The 22,892-nt window shown below is 41.4% G+C and overlaps 1 protein-coding gene across 10 annotated transcripts in view; it reads left to right on the forward strand.

Moving 5' to 3' along the window:
* LOC131426503 (uncharacterized) overlaps window positions 1-22,892 on the forward strand; it is a 163,457-nt gene that overhangs the window by 57,061 nt on the left and 83,504 nt on the right. The gene's annotated exons all lie outside the window — the stretch shown is intronic.

Consider the following 22,892-nt stretch of genomic DNA (forward strand, 5'->3'; position numbering starts at 1 on the left):
AAAAACACAGATACTTTCTACACTACTCAGGGTAATCATGAAGGAGATCTGTAGTAAGTTCACTGACAAAAAGGAAGTTGAATCAAATTAGATTATAAGGTTTTGGGGTAATGGAGTGTAGAAAGTGTCCCGAACATAATCGGGTTCTACGAAAAATTGGTACTTCTTTACGAGTACAGCATATTTCTAGCAACTAAAGACTGTCCCAGAAAGTATGGACGCACTTTGATTTCGCTGTAAATAATTCACAAGTGTTAGATATTCAAATTTTATTCGATATACTGATAATATTAGACTACAACAACAGACTATTATTCTCAACATTTGCTACAACGCCATTGTAGACTAGCTGGCGCACCTTCTTGCGAACGTTCCTCATTAAATTCCGTACAGACTTCTTGGCGACAAGTTTTGACACTTTTCCCAATCTTTTTCGAACTGTTGAATGGTTTCGGCTGCCGAGACATGTTTTCTAAAATGTGCCTTCGTTAATGCTCGAAATTCCATCCCAAAATTGGTCGAAGTTGTGGGCAATTTTGTGGATTCATGTCTTTTGGGACGAAAGTGACATTTTTGGTAGTATACCATTCTACCGTTGATTTCGAGTAGTGGCAAGAAGCAAGATCTGGCCAGCAGACAACAGGATCCTTGTGGCTTCGAATCATGGGTAGAAGTCGTTTTTGTGAACATTCCTTGATGTATATTTCGCTGTTCATTGAAGCAGTGGTGATCAAGGGTTTCGAAATCTTACCGCTGCTACAAATTGCTTGCCAGACCATAGCTTTCTTACCAAATTTTCCGACTTCGATCGATGTCTCGGACTGGTTTAACACTTGCCCTTCTCGCACCGTATAATATTGTGGTCCCGGCAAGGATTTGTAATCGATTTTTACGTAAGTTTCGTCGTCCGTGATTATGCAGTTCAAATTTCCTGCAAGAATCATATTGTACAGCTTTCGAACCCTCGGCCTGATCGATGCTTCTTGTTTCGGACTACGTTTTAGTTGTTTCTGCTTCTTATAGGTTCGAAGATTCAAACGTTCTTTAGCACGAAGAACACTTGACTTCGAAGTGCCCACTTTTTTGGCCACATCCCGAACAGAAACCTTCTTTTTTGCTCGAACGCCTTCAGTATACGTTTATCCAACTGAGGGTTAGCAGGACCTTTTATTCGACCCGTTTTCGGTTTATCCTCAAAGGTGTTATCCTCACCGAACTTCCTGATTGCATTTCGCACGGCTTCCATTTTTGCTATCTCCTTCCATTTTTGCTATCTTTCTCAGTGACAGTCCGCGTTCTGTGCACCATTTGTACACAAGTGTTCTACGTTGTTCTGCTGAAAGTCCACGCTTTTCGAAACAAACTAATGAAAACGAATAAACAACTGCACAAGTGGTTAGGGAAGAGTGTAAACAACAAGACGCAGCCAAAAAAAATGACAGATTCTGAACCATTGCGAAATGGCAGCGGTTTTTGGTTGCGTCCATAATTTCTAGGACAGTCTTTAAGGTTCTAGAGGTTCACAAAAAATTTCACAAGAGGCAGGGAGAGTAAGTATTCTCAACATTGACTAGAGTAAAAATGGCAAACTTATGATGCAAATTGTCTCATTTGATCATAAAAAAATGCATATGCAAAATTCAACCAAATAAAAAAATACAAGAAAAAATCAATCTTCGATTTCGTGTGGAATTGCTCTTCTTTTAACGTGATTCTATCGTGAAACCAAGTAAACAAATATGACGTTTTGAAAAGGGGAGGCCAACCAACGAGGAAGCGTTTCGAATTCGAAATATACTAGAATAGATTTTATTCGCCATCTGTTGACAACAAAACGACATTTTAAACTAGCGCTCCTGGTAGGTTTCTCAGAACTTAAGCTCCCATTTCCGTTCCGTTTCTCGAGTTGGACATTTCCTGATGAGAAAAATCAATTGTCCTAGAGAAGATAAAACAACCCTGATTGGATTTCCACTTCACCGGACAAGTAATGAGATTAGGAAAAAAATGGTTTTGTCTAGCTCTACGCAAACGGAGTCTTGGTGCTCCAGTGTTCCAGCAAGACCATTCCAGTATTTTCTTACTTCGAATCTCGTCTCGATGACGAAACGATACCTTTCGCCCGGAACTAGCAGTCATTTTGAAAAGATCCTATCTCGCGACTAATTATCAAGAGACCATGAAGCAAAGGGGTTTGTGCACTTTTCCAACTTAACGAAGCTTTTCAATTAGTTCAGTAGGACCAGCAGTTGGTAGCAGTGAAGGTGGAGGAAGAGTAGTTTCCGGTTTCACGACCAGCGCTTTTCCAAGCGGGTTGCTTTGATTGCTGAAGCCTGCTTGGATGGAACGAACTTCGCCAACGCAACCGGAACAATGAAACGCGACTGTACACGGCGTTTTTTTCCGCACGACAAATCGTGGGCAGTCCTCCAGAACGGAAGCAAACCACCTGAAACAGATAATCGGTTTATTTATGGGTTTGTTGTTCTTTTTTACTGTCTCTCTCTCTCTCTTCATTAGAGCCATGCGTTTCCTTTCTCTCGCTTCGCGTTGAGAACAGTTCGAACCAACTGGTCAGCTGTCAAAACTTTTCAACTATTGTAGACTTTCCAACTTGACGGCGTTTGGGCCATCTGGTGGACCGTCGCCGCCTTGTTGTGCATTTCAGGGAAGGCCAATTCTCAAATTTCGACGGGTTGGCGATTTGCCCACGATATTGACAGGTAGTTTGCCTTCTGGATCATCTGTTCGGACAATTTTCAAATCTCCCCGTGACTTGTGATGAGCGTGCTGACAAGAGTGCAGGAAAAAAAAACCCCGAGCCGGTAGGAAACAGGACCCGGACTGGTGCGGGGACTGGTCACATCCGGCACACAGTCATACGAACTGCGTATCCCTGGCTGATCTTTTGATTTTACTTTGGTCCCCCCCTTGGTCATCGGTATGTTGATGCAGTGCACTCCGATGAATCAAGTTCAAAAATAGCGCACGCGCTCACGGTCACTTATTTCTACCGCTTTCATCTCCCCACCACCACCACAAGCGGGGAAAGACAGGGAAAAAGTCCAACCGTAGATGATCGCCTCGAACCTGCGGGGAAAATGATGATGATGACGACGATGACGGTGACAACGTTCGGACTGTCACTGGCACCCGCGAAAAAGGGCCGTGACAATTTGCCACGATATTTGACATTTCGGTGTGTTTTGGTTTTCTAAATGGATCATAGCAAGCAGTGCCAACGCGAGAAACGAGAGTGTTTTTGCCATTCCGGTGGAAACTAGTTCGGCTCTTGTCTCGGTTGTGTCTTTTCAGCTCGGTATTATCCTCCGGGATTTCGCCGCGACGGTTCGTTAGTTGAATTGGACCGTAAAAATACCGTACTTCCAATGCTGTGCCGGAATGGAATGCGTTCGAAATTAATGGAGGAGCAACATCGAAGGTGGTGACTACACAAATGATTTTATGTCACGAAATCTCGTTGCAGGTCTGATAAGATTTTTACGACAGTCGGGTTATCCTCCATTAGAACCATCCGGCTGGTGCCTTTCGCTTTGGTTTGTCCCGGCTCGCGTGACCGAGGTGTCACAGGGTTCACAGAAGCAAAAATAGCGCATAGCGAAGAATAACATAAAACCGGTTCAATGGTGCGACATTTGCTGTGAAGCTTATTACTAGGATTTCATGTCGAGGATGGCAGCTAGTTTTTAAGAAGGCCATAACTTTTTGGGCGTCGTTGGAACGGAACTACGATTCGGTGGTTAGGGAATTATTACCATCTAACGCAAATTGAACTGTTTTTTTTTGTTTTTATGTGCGAAAATTATGGAGTCATGAAATCAATTTACAGAGTGAGTGTCACCAGTAGAATAGTACAATAAAGAATTGTACTATTTCCCCCGAGATTCATCATAAAAAATTCATTATAAAACGCTTGGATCAACATTTTTTCGCGAGCTTCATGATGGCCAAGTACTTTTCAATTAACTGTAGTTACTGTGCTTCATTAGCTTCATTATCACTACAAAACATCTTTCGGATAATGGCACGATACCAAATCCGACCAGAATAGCGTAGGACAATTGGTCTCGGTATTTTGGGTCGTGCGTGGTGTTCGCCAGATTTGGCTCCCAGCGACTACTGGCTGTTTCGCAGACCTGATAAAAATACTCGACGGTAAGAAATTTCACACGAATGAAATTCGCTGAAACTGAGGCCTATTTTGAGGCAAAAGATAAATCGTTCCACAAATATGGTATTGAAATGTAAGAGCGGCGCTGGAATGATCTTGATTGAGATTACGCTTTGATGAATAAAGTTAATTTTTAACCGAAAAAAATCGTGTTCTCTTTGTTAGGCCCGGGACTTTTCAGTCCATGTGTTATTTATCAAAATTGTTCCAAAAATACCCGTATTGTAGTAGTGTCCGTGGAACATAAATGAATCTGAAATCGTTTCCATTGTTTGCATAAACCTTGTGTGACCCCAGAAGTGGAAATAACCTCTGTTAAAGACATTTTTTATAATGTATTCTATTATTTTCGTCCCCGTTGATCGTCCCGGTTGTCACAAATGGAATGTTCCGCTTTCCACATGAGCAAATTGCTTGCCAAATCCTGTATTTTTTTGCCAAACTGTCTGATCTGCATTCTAATATCTTCTGGGATGTCAAACTCATGATAAACAGCGAAAAAACAGAAGTCCCGGAGTAGGCTTAATTTCATATGAAATTAGCGTTTTCGTTGACTTCATATAAACGTTGATTTCATATGAACTTTGAAAATTAAAATACGAAAATCCGCGTAAAAAACGCTTAACTTCGGAAAAACGTGTAAAAAAATCGCAAAACTGTAGAAAAAATTTTGCCAAATAGCATCCAGTATTCATAAAAAATTAAAATCTGGTGTTATAACAGTTCGGCTGAAAAGTTCGTATCGATTAATAGAAACACACATTTTTTTGCCAAAATTCGTTTTTATTATTCAACATAATTGCCATCAGAGGCGATACAGCGATTATAGCGATCTTCCAACTTTTCGATACCATTTTTGTAGTACGATTTGTCCTTTGCCTCAAAATAGGCCTCAGTTTCAGCGATTACCTCTTCATTGCTTCTAAATTTTTTACCAGCGAGCATTCTCTTGAGGTCTGAGAACAAGAAAAAGTCACTGGGGGCCAAATCTGGAGAATACGGTGGATGAGGAAGCAATTCGAAGCCCAATTCGTTCAATTTAAGCATGGTTTTCATCGACTTGTGACACGTTGCATTGTCTATATGAAACAAAACTTTTTTCTTCTTCAAATGAGGCCGTTTTTTTTTTGAAATTTCGTCCTTCAAACGCTCTAATAACGCTATATAATAGTCACTGTTGATGGTTTTTCCCTTTTCAAGGTATTCGATGAAAATTACCATGCGAATCCCAAAATACAGACGCCATAACCTTACCGGCCGATTGTTGAGTCTTTCCACGCTTTGGGTTCGGTTCATCGCGTGCAGTCCACTCAGCTGACTGTCGATTGGACTCCGGAGTGAAGTGATGGAGCCATGTTTCGTCCATTGTTATATATCGACGAAAAAAATCGGTTTTATTTCGATATAACAGCTCCAAACACTGCTCAGAATCATCAATTCGTTGTTGTTTTTGATCGATTGTGAGCTCACGCGGCACCCATTTTGCACAAAGCTTTCTCATATCCAAATACTCGTGAATAATATGCCCAACACGTTCCTTTGATATCTTTAGGGAGTCAGCTATCTCGATCAACTTCACTTTACGATAATTGAAAATCATTTTGTGGATTTTTTTCACGTTTTCATCGGTAACAGCCTCCTTTGGTCGTCCACTTCGTTCATCGTCTTCGGTGCTCATATGACCAGTACGAAATTTTTCAAACCACTTACGAATTGTTGCTTCGCCCGGTGCAGAGTCTGGATAACACTCATCAAGCCATTTTTTGCTATCGGCGGCACTTTTTTTCATCAAAAAGTAGTGTTTCATCAACACACGAAATTCCTTTTTTGTTCATTTTTTTCAAGCTACTTTTGTTGCTTCACTCAAAATGCAATATCTCACAAACTAATAATCAGGCAGCTGTCAAATTTATACACGTATCTTTTGAAGATTGGTACTAACTGAAAATGGTAAATTTTCAGCCGAACTGTTCTAGTGGCGCCCTCTCATAGAAACGATACGAACTTTTCAGCCGATCTGTTATTTGAAAAAAATTGTTTGAAATAATCGACTTTGGGATCATTCGCAAATCAGCGATAACAAAACCGCATAAAACACCGCTTGAAAAACGCATAAGACACACTAGGCACACTTTTCGGAGCAATTCGAAGTTCAATCATGGAATTTTGCCATTTTTTTTTATTTAAAAGATATTTCATTCAGGCCTATTTGCGTACAAGCTTCACGTGGCCGATTTAGCTGAGTTTTTAGATAATTTTTTTTGTATTGGATGTCGTTGTCACCCTTTTTCTAGGGGGAGAGGAGCTTCCATTTTCGTCCTGCGAGGATTGAGGGGCAGTTTGTTCGTGGTTCGTCTCGTCATCCATTGCCGCATCGGAGGTACTGTTGTGGATTTCGTTGCTAGTTACTGTAGTTGAGCCTTGTTGTACATTGTTTGCAGTTGCTGGTTGGTTGGATGGTAAGTTGTTAACTGCAGCTGGTGTACTTTGTTCTATAGAGGATACTGATGGTTTCGTTGAAGGATCTCATTGTTGTTGGTGGCTGTCACAGGTGTACTGAGGTTGCTTGGGGTTGGTGTGAAGGAAGCACCGTTGTCCTTTGGTATAGTTGTCTCCTTGTCCGGTTTATCACATGGCTTACCATAGTGAACAGCTTTTTGGCAATATTGACATGTGGCCATCTGATTGTCATAGGTAACAAGTGATTTGCACGGTATTCTTGTATCCTGACCGAATGTCACATAAGAAGGTATAGGCCTCCTCAAGCGCATGCGTAACAAACGTACGCCATTTAGAATACCGGGGAAAAAATTCTTCCACTTTTCTTTTTCGATAGAGAGAATCTTTCCGTATTGGGACATGGTTTCGCGAATATAAGGATCGGTGACGCTTGAGCGAAGATCATGCACACGCATTTCTATAGCACTATCTTCCATATATACTGGAATGTTGTACTTGATATTTTCATGCTCCATATAATGCACACTTTTATTGTCTTTAGCGAATTGAATTGCATCCAACTCTTTATAGAACTGGATATAAACGATATTATTGGTCTTATTGCATTGAAGTAAATGCACACGTTTAATGTCAAGATGCATTTGCTCCTTAAGCAAACCTTCAAGTTCTCGTATCGAAGGTCGAATTTTGCACTGTCTGAAGTCAACAACAATTGTATTCTTTCGTACCGGCGGTAGCTTTTTTTGGTTTGGTTCACTCATTTCGAGGTCGTTCTATTGTTCACTACACAATACTCTACTTGATTTCTTCTGTCCCGAACGTAAGCGGTTTTGGTTTATCGACTGACTTGGATGAGATGTGAAACCGAACTGGAATTTTGCCATTGTTTTGATTGACTTGTGACACGGTGCGTTGTTTTGATGGAACAATGTTTATGGTATTTCATTTCCTAAGACAGTCGATAAATATTAAACCACGTACATAACAAAATACCGAGGCCATAACCTTTCCAGCCGATTGTTGTGCTTTCGGGTGCTTTGGACGTGATTCACCGACTGCAGTCCACTCAGATAGTGTTCGTTCTGGTTCCGGAGTGAAGTGATGGATCCATGTTTCATCCATCGTCACATATCGATGGGAAAAATCTGAAATTTTACTTGTAAAAATGACCAAAAAATGCTCTGAATCATCAACACGTTGCTGGTTTTGATCGACTGTGAGTAAACGCGGTACTCACTTAAAAAAAGGACTTTCTTATGGTCAAATGTTCATGCATCATTGAAAACAAACTGCCTTCTGATTCTTCTACGGTCTCGACTATCTGACGCAATTTCAATTTACGATCGGATTTAACCAATTTGTGAACTTTTTCATATATTCTCTGGAGTAACCACCTCAATTGGACGACCAGAACGTTCACCATCATCGGGGTCTGTACGACCGCGTTTAATTTCAGTAAACCAATAACAAATGCTTAGCGGTTCAAATTGAACTGCAGAGTTTAGCACTAAGCAGTTCAATTTGAACTGCTCTGCACTGATGAGTCGAAGACGAAACGTAAAAATAATAAAAACGGTTATGTGCCCTAGCACAAAATTTGGCTAACCCCTAAATGACAATAATAAATGGTTCTTTTCAATCGATGAAACAGAACCCGGATAACACTTTTGAAGCCATAGATGAGCTTGTACAGCATTTTTTTCCTATAAAAAAGGAACGACAAATTAACACACAAAATTTTTTTTGAGTCCATTGTTTTGAAAATGATTAAACTATTAGGTGTACAACTTTGCTTCCAAGAAGAAGAAGTTTCAATACAGTTCCAAATCAACAGTCGATGTGATCGGATGCGTATTTACGTTTCTCTTAACATTTGTCCAGTCGAGCGTTTTAATCCATTCTCAAGGTCATTTTGCTCTCTCTGTGTGCTAGCGAGTGTTAGTATCAATAGGCACAGTTGGCCAGTGTCGGGTGCTATTGTGATAAGTACTGTCTTCTCATTGTTTATTCTCCCGCCTTTTTATTATCGGTTCCTCATCATTTTATCCTCACAACTATCCGTGAGGACATGAGCAACTCTGAACCTGATCCTCCCCCTCCCGATGATAAGATGGAGACTTCTGCTGACAGCAGTAAGATTCGCATTAAGAGCTATCCGGATGGGCTTGCACTCCCGGTCGGACCTTATGCTGTATATTTCCGGACCAAATCAATCGACAAAAAATTGAATACTTTGAAAATATCTCGTGACCTGTCCTCGCGATATTCTACTATAAAAAGAATAGATAAAGTACGACCAGACAAGCTCAGGGTCTTACTAACCAGCTCTCAGCAGGCAAACGAGATTGTTCGAAATGAGCACTTTACGCGGGACTACCGCGTGTACGTACCAGCTCGTGAAGTCGAAATAGACGGCGTGGTAACCGATTCGACTCTGACTTGTGAGGACATTCTTAAGTACGGAGCAGGTTGTTTTAAAGACCCCTTACTTAAGAATGTCAAGATACTGGATTGCAAACGCTTGCATTCAGTATCGATCGCCGGGGATGGAACAAAATCTTATCCCCAATCAGATTCTTATCGAGTTACCTTTGCTGGCTCGGCTTTACCCAACTACGTCCTCTTGGACCGGGTTCGTCTGCCCGTTCGTCTCTTTGTACCGCGAGTAATGAACTGTACCAACTGTAAACAATTGGGGCATACAGCTTCTCATTGCTGCAATAAGCCCCGGTGCGCCAACTGTGGGGGAGGACATGCGGATGGCTCTTGCGGTAAGGATACTGAAAAGTGCCTCTATTGTAAGGAGGGTCCGCATGACCTCTCGGCATGTCCCGCGTATAGACTTCGCGGTGACAGAATGAAGCGTTCTCTGAAAGAACATTCTAAACGCTCTTTCGCCGATATGCTGAAGAGTGCCACTCCCCCCAAACAAATAACGAACCCATATGCCTGCTTGTCAAATGACGAGAGTGATTATGACGACCCTTTGGAAGGTACATCTTCGGCTGTCCCTCAAAGCTATAGAAAGAGAAGAAATATATCCTCCCACAAGCTTCCTAGTAAGGGTTCGAAGATATCCTCAGAAAGGGCCTCTAAAAGTTACAGCTAGAGGAAGTGGTGCTAAAGCAAAACCGAAGCAAAATGCTCCTGGTCTAGGAAATCTAAATTCTACGAAAGAATTCCCACCACTTCCTGGGACATCAAACCCCCCAAGCGTCCCCGAAAATCTATCTGAGAACCAACTCAGTGCTGGACTTATCAAGTTCTCAGATATTGTGGACTGGATCTTCAAAAATTTCAACATATCTGACCCTCTTAAAAGCATTTTAATTGCATTCATGCCTACAGTGAAAACATATTTGAAGCAGATGACTGCGAATTGGCCCTTCTTTCAGCGATCGTGTCCTTCGATGGCTAAGTCACCCTCTGAGGTTAAGGATTCAATCACTGTTTTACAGTGGAATTGTAGAAGTATCACCCCGAAAATAGATCCTCTCAAAATTCTAGTGAATAATCTGAAATGTGACGCATTTGCATTGTGCGAAACTTGGCTAACTTCTGATGTACCCCTAAACTTCCACGATTTTAACATTATTCGTCTGGATCGAGATGATCCCTATGGAGGAGTACTTTTGGGGATCAAAAAGTGCTATTCTTTCTATCGCATTAACCTCCCCTCGATACCAGGTATTGAAGTTGTCGCATGTCATGTTACAATCAAAGGCAAGGACCTTTGCATTGCTTCCATCTACATTCCTCCAAGAGCCTCGGTTGGGCACCGGCGGCTCAATGATATCATAGAGCTTCTTCCCGCACCGACGTTGGTTTTAGGAGACTTTAACCAGACCCTGTCAGCTTAGAGCGATGTCAATCTTCAGTTCAGCAACGCCATCGCACGGCATCACATTCAACATATCATGTCAATTGTATGGGTGCGCATGTCAATTGTTTTGGCGCGCACGAATTTGACATTTCTCTCCCCTATCTTCTATATACGAGATTCGATGCGGACTCATCTGAGGGCACCACGCTCGCAAAAAAGGATGTTGCCAATGATTTGTTCGGGAAATGTGAGAGCTGGATATCTTGTTAATATGATGTCTTTGCTTTAACTCACACGGTACGGGATGGGGCTGTCTTCACGACGATAACAGATCAACTATGATCCATGATATCTGCGACAACTTCAATATGACAATCTTGAATACGGGAGAAATGACACGAATTCCTGCACCACCAGCAAGACCAAGTGCGCTGGATTTATCCCTCTGCTCGACATCGCTACGGTTAGATTGCAAGTGGAAGGTGATCCCTGATCCCCACGGTAGCGATCATCTACCTATCGTAATCTCAATCACCTGCGGATTAAGACCATCGGAGACAATCAATGTTTCGTATGACCTCACACGAAATATTGATTGGAAAGACAACGCAAATTCGATATCTGAGAAACTCAAAACAACACAAGAACTTCCTCCGGAGGAAGAGTACACGTTTATGGCTGGCTTGAATCTCGATACTGCGATTCAAGCTCAGATGAAACGTGTACCTGGCGCGAAAACTAACATCCGTCCTCCCAATCCGTGGTGGGACAAAGAGTGCTCATCACTGAACGCGGAAAGATCTTTAGCATTCAAAAAGTTCAGAAAATATGGAACACCTGATAATTATAGAAATTACGCAGCGCTAGATAAGCAAATGAAGAACTTAGTTAAAGCAAAGAAACTAGGTTACTGGCGACGGTTTGTTGACGGATTAACAAAAGAAACATCGATGAGCACTCTTTGGAACACAGCCCGACGAATGCGCAACAAAAACACCACAAACGAAAGCGAGGAATATTCTAACCGCTGGATATTCGATTTCGCTAAAAAGGTATGCCCAGACTCTGCTCCGGAGCAGAGGATCTCCCGCGCCGCGACGTCAAATGCAAACGAAATACCGTTTTCGATGGTAGAGTTCTCACTTGCACTTTTATCGTGTAACAATAAATCTCCGGGGTTAGACAAAATCAAATTCAACTTGTTGAAAAATTTACCTGACTCTGCCAAAAGGCGCTTATTGAATTTATTCAATAGGCTTCTTGAGGATAATATTGTCCCACATGACTGGAGACAAGTCAGAGTTATCGCCATCCAAAAACCAGGGAAACCAGCCTCCGATCACAATTCGTATCGGCCGATTGCTATGCTTTCCTGTATCCGGAAATTGATCGAAAAAATGATTCTGTTTCGTCTAGACAATTGGGTCGAAACTAATGGTTTACTTTCAGATACACAATTTGGTTTCCGCAGGGGCAAAGGAACGAACGATTGTCTTGCGTTGCTCTCAACAGAAATTCAAATGGCATTTGCTCGAAAGGAACAAATGGCGTCAGTTTTCCTAGACATTAAGGGGGCTTTTGACTCAGTTTCTATAAATATCCTATCTGAGAAGTTGCATCAGCATGGTCTTTCGCCAGTTTTGAACAACTTTTTACATAATCTATTGTCTGAGAAACACATGTACTTTGCGCATGGTGATTTGTCGACAATACGATTCAGCTACATGGGTCTTCCTCAGGGCTCATGCTCAAGCCCCCTTTTATACAATTTTTACGTAAGTAATATCGATGAATGTATCAACACATCTTGCACGCTAAGACAACTTGCCGACGACAGCGTTGTGTCTATTATAGGACCCAAAGCTGCCGATCTCCAAGGACCACTGCAAAATACCCTCGACAACTTGTCGACATGGGCTCTTCAAATGGGTATCGAATTCTCTACGGAGAAAACTGAGCTGGTTGTATTTTCGAGAAAGCGAGAACCAGCACAATTACAGCTTCAACTAGGGGGTGAAACCATAGCTCAGGTCTTCACATTTAAATATCTCGGGGTCTGGTTCGACTCCAAAGGCACCTGGGGATGTCACATTAGGTATCTGAAAAGAAAATGCCAACAAAGAATCAACTTTCTTCGTACAATAACCGGGTCGTGGTGGGGTGCCCATCCAGGAGACCTGATCAGGCTGTACCAAACAACGATATTGTCCGTGATGGAATACGGATGCTTTTGCTTCCGATCCGCGGCGAACACTCATTTCATCAAGCTGGAAAGAATTCAGTATCGTTGTTTGCGTATTGCCCTAGGTTGCATGCAATCGACTCATACGATGAGTCTCGAAGTGCTCGCGGGCGTCTTACCGTTGAAAAACCGATTCTGGGATCTCTCATATCGATTGCTAATCCGATGCGATATCTTGAATCCGATGGTGATTGAAAACTTCGAAAGGTTAGTTGAGCTTAATTCTCAAACCCGTTTTATGTCCTTGTATTTTGATTACATGGCTCAGAATATTAATCCTTCTTCGTTTGTTTCCAACCGTGCTCATTTCCTGGATACTTCTGATTCTACTGTGTTTTTCGACACATCCATGAGAGAAGAGATTCGTGGAATTCCGGATCACATACGCCCTCAAGTGGCCCCTAATATTTTTTATAATAAACTAAGAACAGTCAACTGTGAAAAAGTGTTTTACACTGACGGATCAAACATCAACGAGTCCACAGGCTTCGGTATCTTCAATCAGAACATCACCGCTTCGTACAAACTCAGTGATCCGGCTTCAGTTTACGTCGCAGAATTAGCTGCTATTCAGTACACCCTTGAGATCATTGAAACCTTGCCCAAAGACCATTACTTCATTGTCACGGACAGTCTAAGCTCAATAGAAGCTCTCCGGGCAATGAAGCCAGGAAAGTATCCCCCATATTTCCTGGGGAAAATACGGGAACATTTGAGAACTTTATCTGGACGGTCTTATTCAATATCGTTAGTCTGGGTCCCTTCGCATTGTTCCATTCCGGGCAATGAAAAGGCAGACTCATTGGCTAAGGTGGGCGCATTAGAAGGTGATATTTATGAAAGACCAATCTGCTTCAATGAATTTTTCAGTATCTCTCGTCAGAAAACTCTCGAAAGTTGGCAAACTTCATGGACGAATGACGAACTGGGACGATGGCTACACGCCATTATCCCTAAGGTATCGACGAAACCTTGGTTCAAGGGGATGAACGTGAGTCGCGATTTCATTCGTGTTATGTCGCGGCTCATGTCAAATCATTATACATTCAACGCACATCTCCGGCGTATTGGGCTCGTAAAGAGAAATCTCTGCACCTGTGGCGACGGTTACCAGGACATCGAGCATGTCGTGTGGTCGTGCGTAGAGTATCGTGACGCCAGGTCGAAGCTACTGGAATCCCTTAGGGCCCGAGGTAGACCGCCTGAGGTTCCGGTTCGGGATGTGTTGGCGAGTCGGGATAGTTCATACATGCTTCTCATATACCAATTCCTTAAACACATTCGTATACAAGTGTAATCTATTATATCTTGCAGAGAAAGTTCCTCCCATTCCTCGACGATATTTTAACTATGACTAAGAATAATCTCCAACTGCAGGTTCGACACTAACATCCGCCCGATTCTATCGACCCCTCGTCCTGTCCACCATCTTCATTGGAACTAACTAGATCTTTTTGTTGTCACTAACTTTTCTGTTCTCCCTTTCCCCGTCTCTTCACCATCTCGTTGTCAACTAATTAGATCTCTGTCGTTTTCTAGGCATTTCGTTCCCATATCCCCTTTTTACCCCGTTTTTCTACAATATTTACTAGTCTATGTCTCTTTTATTCTCTTCCGTAACATAACAATCAACCCCAATGGAAGACCGCTCCAATCGATAACCAGCATGCGGGCCACCCGCCGGGTCTTCGTAGCCTGGGGGTGTTTCCCGCGGACCCATACGGACCAAAGGATGCGGCCAGCATAAATATTTACCAACGTCATCTGGAAGACACACGCTATATTCAGTTCATCAACCACTGCGGATTGCCAGCTGTAGACTGGATTCTCGAGAATAGACAATTTCAACACCAATATTACAGTTTTATATTAGTCGTTAACTAAAATTAGAAAAAGCCGGCATCTTAGAGCTTAAGCAGTGTGCCTAAAAAAATTATATTATATTGTTGAATAAAAAAAAAAACTTTGCTTCCGTCGTTTTTTCCACAATTAAAAGCTTTATTGCGAAAAAGTGCTTACAGATGTATTATTCAAAGTATTGTCCGTCGCTAGCGACAACTTGCTCCCATCTTTTCGGCAATTTTTGGATCTCGGCTCGAAAGAAGGAGTCCTCTTTTGACGCTATCCATGAAGCAATCCATTTTTTCCAACTCTACGAAAGATTGAAAATGTTGATCTGCCAGGCCGTGTGCCATCGAACGGAATAGGTGGAAGCCATGAGGGGCAACTTCTGGGGAATACGGCGGGTGGGACGAGACTTCCCATTTCAGCGTTTCCACGTACTTTTGGACCACTTTTGCGACGTGAGGCCGAGCATTTTCGTGTTGGAGAATGACTTTGTCATGTCGCTCTTGATATTGTGGCCGCTTTTCTCTTAGCGCACGACTAAGGCGCATCAGTTGCGTTCGGTAGCGATCTCCTGTAATGGTTTGGCACGAATCTTCATCAAGCAATGCTTCTAGTTGTTCATCTTTGAAGGTTTTTTCTCTTCCACCACCATGTTTGTCTTCGACATCGAAATCGCCATTTTTAAAACGTTGAAACCACTCCCGACACGTTCTTTTACTCAGAGCAGCATCACCGTAAGTTTCTGAGAGCATTCGATGCGCTTCAGCTGCATTTTTTTTTTCGAATTGTAACAGAAAAGTAAAACTTCCCGCAAATGGCGAGAATTGGGCACATAAACAGACATTTTCGAGCGTAAATAATACGAAAACAAGAAGAACTGTCACTGAAACGGCGAGGACAATTCGTTAGACACTGTACACACTCACTTTAAAGGCATTATCATCTATGTATTTCGACCAGCCTCAGTCGGTACAGTCACCTATCGGAAAATGGCGGAAGTAAAGTTGTACACCTGATAGTTTCACCTGAATGGTTGTCACTGTTTTCTGACTAGTCGAAAAATCAGGAAATTTTACATATAGCCTTACGAAACTCGGTACTTCATAAACGTCATATGAATTGGACAATGATGGCATCATTTGTGTCACATGACTTATTGAGTGATGTTTTACATTCAGTCGAGGAACGATGGATCCTGCTTTTAGGTCAACTTTTGGAGTGAACAAAGTGGGCGATACTGTAAAAGACCACTCATAGAGAGAAAAGCGAAGATTTAAATCACTTGATTTTTAATTTGGTTGAAAAAGTATGCTCAACCTATGTTTCCGGTTTGAATTCAAAACAATTCAGCATGTTGCTCTCCTGTCATGTAACAATAACACCCCCGGGACAAGTCAAAACCAAAATAAAACTTTGTAGGCCTTGCCGAAATATGCAAACAATTTTTATTGTGAGTCATCACTTCACGACACTAAAGGTAAGCGAAGGACGTCGCCATTCACAAAATAGGTAGATCACCTAGTGAGCAATGAATCTATTTAAAAAATCTTACCGAACATTGCAGGACAAAAAAAAACACCGGAGAGAAGTAGGCAGAAGTGGCAGTGCCGGTGTCGGGTTCGAGATACGGTTTGGCTTACCTCAGGGAGCAACACCTAAAACGCCGAACGGCGTCAGACGGACGAGAATTCTTCGAAATTGCCTGAAACGACCCGCCCGAACGCATCGGTTTCTGCCTGAAAGCACAACAAAACTGGCCCAATTCGTTCGATACGTTTCCGAGGCCTACCATCCATCCGCTGTCCGCCTTCTTCGGTCCTGAAACTCAACCCGAGGAAAGCGCCAGCCAGCCAGGCAATGTTCATTTTTCACTGCGATCCGGACCGGCCCGGAGACTACCGAAATGTCTTCCTTCTGCACATAATAATCTCAATTCATTAATCAAATGACCGTCCGCGCAAACACCGGCTCCCTACCTACTGAGGCGGCGACGACGGTCACGGAGAAGAATAGTGCGGATGGTAGTAGGCTGTCATTTTCCCAGCATGCCACTGCGATCGGTGATGGCAGAGACCAGGGAAAGTCTAATGGCAGTCCGGCACCGCCTGCTTTGCAGCTCTATCTGATACTTCCATGTCTGTCGCTACAGCCGAACAGCTGTACGACAGCGACGGAGAGGTTCTGAACATTTCGGCCCCAGCCATAGTTCTGTATGAGATTACACCGAAAAATGTGCCGCACTGAATATTAATATTCGAAATGGATCGGCGCGTTCTGTCTTGGAATGTTCGAACGTGAGAGACTATATGGGCATGTATGGGGTGTGTCGGTATGTGTGTGTATAAGCTATGTGACCGGGATACAAACGACGGAGAAGCAAATTTTCTTTACACAGGAAAATCGAAGTAATCATTTTAGTTTTCCCGGCTGCGCCATGTAGGCCCCCCGTTGTTTGACAGAGATATAATTCAAAATTGTTTGGCGTCGGTGTGGAGGTAGTCGAAGTAGGCGAAGGATGCGACCGTCGTCGAAGTTGGACGCAGATGGGAAAAGTTTACTCCGGAACGGAACGGAAGATGGCGCACCAGGCGGCGGCACAAGCACAAAATTGTTTCCGCTTGCCGAGTCTGCTGCGGCGAGATGGGATTTTCTGATAGCAATTGATTCGGCGTTACGAGATTCATAAAATTTCATGCCGATAGAAGGGAACAAAACATCGAATCCATTCCGGTTTCCGTCCAAGCTTGGGAATGACTGATGGGATAAGAAACCATGCCGTGATGTTCGTGGGTAAATTTAACAGAGATAAAGTAGGACAATAGGAATAGGAAGTGAAAACAACGACGGATGACATCGGTTGTAGAGAAATGCGTTCCTCAAAACCGTTTCCGTAATTGTTGACATTCTTTTTCGTGATCCCGGCCGGGGACTCGATGATGGATGCTTTGTTTTTCGAGGGTCGTTTCGCTGGAGAGCAATTTTGCAAATATATGTTCTACCAGTACTCGGATTTGACTTGGAAGGAGTTGTTTGTAGCAGTCATATTAAACTTTCTCCTGTTGCAAAGCGGTGCCACGGGAAAAAGTTTTACCCGTACAACCGACATTAACAATTTTGTTCCCGTTTGTCTGCTACGACACCTGGTTAGGAATGTACTTTGTCGTAATGCAGTCCACAGTAAACTTCATTCTCGTAGTTTCTCATTCAAATGTCAACAAGTTCGGCGGTGGTTTCTCTTCATACCGGATTCCACAAACCGGACGGCTTGGAGCGCATTGAACATTAACACATGACAAACAACACATAAGCTAACACCTGGCCTACTTTGATCTAATGTTCAAGGCTTGTCTTGTTTCGACTGTTGTTTAGAATTCGAGGGGCGACCAAATGGTCGATATTATTGACTGTCAGTAAAGACACCAGTAAAGTTTTCTGCAAATAGCATTAACTTTAGCATCTGCTTAGCGGTTTACGGTGGCACAACAGTTCAACATAGATTGTTATGCACTGACGAGTCTAAGACAAAACGTAAAAAAATAGACGCGGTTATGTGCCCTAAATGAAACACATATTAGCAATGTCCTAGTGTGAATACCCGCACCGTGGACTTAACACTAACCACCAAATTCTGTGCGCCATCTGTTTTACGTACTTCTCTTCAAATTCTTACCGTTTCTAAAGATGTTCCCTGATTCCCGAAGCTTTCTCTTTCCCTTCATAGCCGAAATTATGGTGAATCTGGTAAGTCTTGCGGATTTGACTGCTTCGCTACATCAACAATAATGTTGGCTTCATAGAACCATTTAGGTTATACGTAACGGCACGATGCCAGATCCAGCCAAAACAAAGTGTCAGTTTTATCTTTTTTTACATAACATATTGATAAAAACTAGCGTTTCGTTTCCAAAAAATTATTACTCAAAAATTTCGCTTGGTTAATTGTTTGATATGTGATATATTATGCAAAAGAGACAAAAACAAAATCTCAAATCATCATCTGACGGCAAAGCAAAAAGAAAGAAAACAATTTCCCCAGATAGTAGCTAGCTACGGGTTCGAGTACATAATTGCATTTGCATGTCTTTTTCCAATTTGTTTTTCTCGTTAAATACTGTTACAAAAAGTTACATGCGTTACTTTTTTGTAGGTTCAAGGTGTTACGAAGTGTTACATGCGTTACTTTTTTGAAGATTCAAGGTGTTACGAAGTGTTACATGCGTTACTTTTTTGAAGATTCAAGGTGTTACGAAGTGTTACATGCGTTACTTTTTTTGTAGCTATAGGCGTTACGAAGCGTTACATGCGTTACTTTTTTGTAGGTTATAAGTGTTACTTTTTTAAGTTATAGGCGTTACGAAGCTTTACATGTGTTATTTTTTGTAGGTTATAGGCGTTACGAAGCGTTACATGCGTTACTTTTTTGAAGGTTCAAGGTGTTACAAAGTGTTACATGCGTTACTTTTTTGAAGGTTCAAGGTGTTACGAAGTGTTACATGCGTTACTTTTTTTGTAGCTATAGGCGTTACGAAGCGTTACATGCGTTACTTTTTTGTAGGTTATAAGTGTTACTTTTTTAAGTTATAGGCGTTACGAAGCTTTACATGTGTTATTTTTTGTAGGTTATAGGCGTTACGAAGCGTTACATGCGTTACTTTTTTGAAGGTTCAAGGTGTTACAAAGTGTTACATGCGTTACTTTTTTGAAGGTTCAAGTTGTTACGAAGTGTTACATTCGTTACTTTTTTTTGTAGGTTATAGGCGTTACGAAGCGTTAAATGCGTTACTTTTTTGGTGGTTATAGGCGTTACAAAGCGTTACATGCGTTACTGTTTTTTTTAGATAAATGGCGTTACGAAGTGTTGCATGCGTTTTTTTTTGTAGGTTCAAGGTGTTATGAAGTGTTACATGCGTTATTTTTTGTAGGTTATAGGCGTTACGAAGCGTTACATGCATTACTTTTTTGTAGGTTATAGGCGTTACGAAGCGTTACATGCGTTACTTTTTTGTATGTTTTAGGCGTTACGAAGCGTTACATGTTACTTTTTAAGTGGTTTTAGGAGTTACGAAGCGTTACATGCGTTACTTTTTGGCAGGTTCAAGGTGTTACGAAGTGTTAAATGCGTTACTTTTTTGTATGTTTTAGGCGTTACGAAGCGTTACATGTTACTTTTTAAGTGGTTTTAGGAGTTACGAAGCGTTACATGCGTTACTTTTTTGTAGGTTTGTGGTGTTACGAACTGTTAAATGTTACTTTTTTGGTGGTTATAGGCTTTACGAAACGTTACATGCGTTACTTTTTTGTTTGTTATATACGTTACATGCGTTACTTTTTTGGTGGTTATTTGCGTTACGAAGTGTTACATGCGCTACTTTTTTGTAGGTTATAGGCGTTACGAAACGTCACACGATTTACTTTTTTGATGGTTTTAGGCATTACGAAGCGTTACATGCGTTACTTTTTGTAGGTTATAGGCGTTACGAAGCGTTACTTTTCTGTAGGTTATATGCGTTACGAAGCGATATATGCGTTACTTTTTTGTAAGTTATAGGCGTTACGAAGTGTTACATGCGTTATTTTTTTGTAGGATATAGGCGTTACGAAGCGTTACATGCATTACTTTTCTGTAAGTTATAGGCGTTACGAAGCGTTACATGCGTTACTTTTTTGTATGTTGTAGGCGTTACGAAGCGTTACATGTTACTTTTTAAGTGGTTTTAGGAGTTACGAAGCGTTACATGCGTTATTTTTTTGTAGGTTATAAGCGTTACTTCTTTGTAAGTTATAGGCGTTACGAAGCGTTATATGCGTTAATTTTTGTAGGTTTGTGGTGTTAGGAACTGTTAAATGTTACTTTTTTGGTGGTTATAGGTTTTACGAAACGTTACATGCGTTACTTTTTTGGTGGTTATTTGCGTTACGAAGTGTTACATGCGCTACTTTTTGTAGGTTATAGGCGTTACGAAGCGTCACACACGTTACTTTTTTGATGGTTTTAGGCATTACGAAGCGTTACATGCGTTACTTTTTTGTAGGTTATAGGCGTTACGAAGCGTTAGTTTTCTGTAGGTTATATGCGTTACGAAGCGATATATGCGTTACTTTTTTGTAAGTTATAGGCGTTACGAAATGTTACATGCGTTATTTTTTTGTAGGTTATAGGCGTTACGAAGCGTTACATGCATTACTTTTTGTAGGCGTTACGAAGCGTTACATGCGTTATTTTTTTAGGTTATAGGCGTTACGAAGCGTTAAATGCGTAACTTTTTTGTAGATTATAGGCGTTACGAAGCGTTACTTTTCTGTAGGTTATAGGCGTTACGAAGCGTTACATGCGTTACTTTTTTGGTTTATATAGACGTTACGAAGCGTGAAATGCATTACTTTTTTGTAGGTTATTAACTAATCATGCGTTACTTTTTTATAGGTTATTTGTTGTAGGTAATGGATGTTACAAAGCGTTATTTTTTGTAATAGATGTTACAAAGCATTAGATGCATTCCTGTTTTTCGTTAGTTATATGTGCTAAAGAGCGTTACATGTATTGTTTATTGTAAGTAATGGGTGTTACGAAGCATTACAAGTGTTATTTTTCTGTAAGTTACGGGCGTAACGAAGTGTTACATGCGTTTTACTACGAGTGATTAAACTCAAGGGTGAACACGTTAAAGCTGCCCAGTCGAGAAGTCAAGTAGTCAAGGTTTTCAAGAGAAATTGAATGAATTGAAACAAAAAATTTATGGTTTGTCAAATGCCGAGTTCTATAGCATTTTTTATGTTAATATGTTAAAAAACGTATTTCGTATTTTTTCAATTGTACTAACTCTTACAAGCTTAGGTGAATGGTCCTGATTATTTTGATAATTAGCATCGTTCCGAAAGGCAACCTACACAAGCTAAAGCACACGCTACCAATATTTTAAATCGACGAAGAGACCTTCTGAAATTACAATTGGTTCTTTCATTGTTCTATTACGAAGATATTAAAAAAGTGTATGGTTAAATCCAACCCCGATCGTATTTGATCTGTCAACTTGCAAGCACTCGCTTCACAGTCTACTTTGTCTCGTTATAATTAAAATGGTAGTTTGAGACAGAAAAAAAAACTAGAAATACAGTGTTGCCAAGCATACCGAATGTGTCAATTCCAATTTCAAATTCAAAATTCCCGTTTGACATTTAAACTATCCGACAGGTCTTCCCGGTTCTGTGTCCAACGTGATTCCATCAACTTTGACGCATTGCGGTACAACGAAAGCATCTGTGATCCATCCAACATTGTTTTTAATGCATCTAGTAATAGCAGTTTATTTACCTCAGCTTCAAAAAGAACGAGAAAATGAAAATGAATTTTTCATTCAATGTAATGTGGGAATACGATCCGGTCGAATTGTGAATGTGCGATTTTAATTTTTTTTAAATTGTTCATTTCAATCACGTAATATCATGCAATGCTAATAATTTGAGACATGTACAACAAAACTTCCGCTTCGGTTTTCATTGACAGCAAATGGCTCTCTGTGTATCAAAACGGTGCCACGTATTTGAGGTCCAATGGATTTCACACGTGGTGGTGAGGTAAAACGATACTGACAATTGTTGTGTTACTACAGTGGCTGTGAAATTCTGCGGTTACCCGGAACAGTTCATTTTACTGACCGGCCTAATGCCAACCTGTCTGCGGAAGGGGAACGGAACGAGAACCGGACGGAAGTGGGCAAAAATGTTCGGACTAACCGAGAATGCTGGCAACCGGTTCATTCTCTGTCAAATTAACTAATCATCGAGCATTTTTGCGGCGAATGTAAGCTCCTGTTATTTCGGAATGTTACCAAGAGTAGTGCAAATTGTCTACCTAGCAGGCGGTGTGTTTGTTTGGGTTGAAGTATGAAGACTCATCCCTTGTAATGCGGTTGGGTTTAATGGGAGATTACAAACGATAAGGTTTTTGCAAAGGGTCTTTTCCCGGGTCAAAATTGAAAGGTTGAAAATGATTCAATTATCTGCCATTTCGAGTTCCGACAAGGGTCGCCCCCGGGTCGGAAAGTCAAGTCCTGTATTAAAATGTGTTGTGCTTATGGAACATTTTACCAAATTTGCGCCACAGGTGGTGCTCGGATCGAACCGTTGTCGATATTCGGAATTGATTTCGGCCCTAAAAAAGCGTTTATGTTGAACTGCTAGGTGGCGTAACTGATCATCGCGAACTGTTGCGAACTTTGACGAGTCAAAGACGAAACGTTAAGAAAAATAAAAAAGGAAAACCACAGACCTACTGCGATGATAGCTTTTCGTCACATACACGACACACATCATTTGACAGCTTTTCA

The sequence above is a fragment of the Malaya genurostris genome, chromosome 1 (genome assembly GCF_030247185.1).
Source record: "Malaya genurostris strain Urasoe2022 chromosome 1, Malgen_1.1, whole genome shotgun sequence".
NCBI lineage: Eukaryota > Metazoa > Arthropoda > Insecta > Diptera > Culicidae > Malaya > Malaya genurostris.